This window comes from Bos javanicus, chromosome 24 (genome assembly GCF_032452875.1).
Source record: "Bos javanicus breed banteng chromosome 24, ARS-OSU_banteng_1.0, whole genome shotgun sequence".
NCBI classification, from domain to species: domain Eukaryota; kingdom Metazoa; phylum Chordata; class Mammalia; order Artiodactyla; family Bovidae; genus Bos; species Bos javanicus.
Genome location: NC_083891.1, coordinates 36,944,312 through 36,944,944, shown reverse-complemented (window position 1 = coordinate 36,944,944; position 633 = coordinate 36,944,312).

Sequence of the window (633 nt, the reverse complement as noted above, 5' to 3'; positions counted from 1 at the left end):
AGCCCCAGACAGGGCTGCCAGTTGAGGCTATGTGGGCAGGAAAGGCAAACTGTCCCTCAGAATAGGTTTCCATTCTGGCCAAGATGAATTGCTGCCCTTCCAGGACAGACAGGGCCTCGTGTGGTCAATTTGCCACCTAGTGGCCAGCTGTTCTCCTCTAGCGATAGTGCTAGAAAAGACCTAGTGAGCTACAGTCCATGGGGTCACGAGGAGTCGGACGTGACTGAGCGACTGAACAGCAAGCGTATAGTGCTTGCTGTACCAGGGGCACAGTGTTGGTCTCTGTGGCTGACAAGATGGACATTCAGGAGCGGTAGCCAGATTAGTCTTGGTAAGTGGGAATCTTTGCTTCTGGACCTATATGGAACTTCTGCCCTTCTCTTTTGCCCCAGGATCACCATCGCTATTAACCAGCTCCATGGCATGTTCAAATTAAGCCCCCTGAACTGCTTTTCTGACTTTCTCTGCACTGAGGGCAGCCTCCTGCCTTTGTTACTGTGGCGCTCCATTATCCCCATGGATGTTCATTAGCTCATTGTCTACCCTTCTCACTGTCATGCCGGCCTGCAGAGGAGCCAGCACTGAACTCCCCAGTGGTGCAGCTACCCCTGTCACCAGGGTGGTCCCTATGGA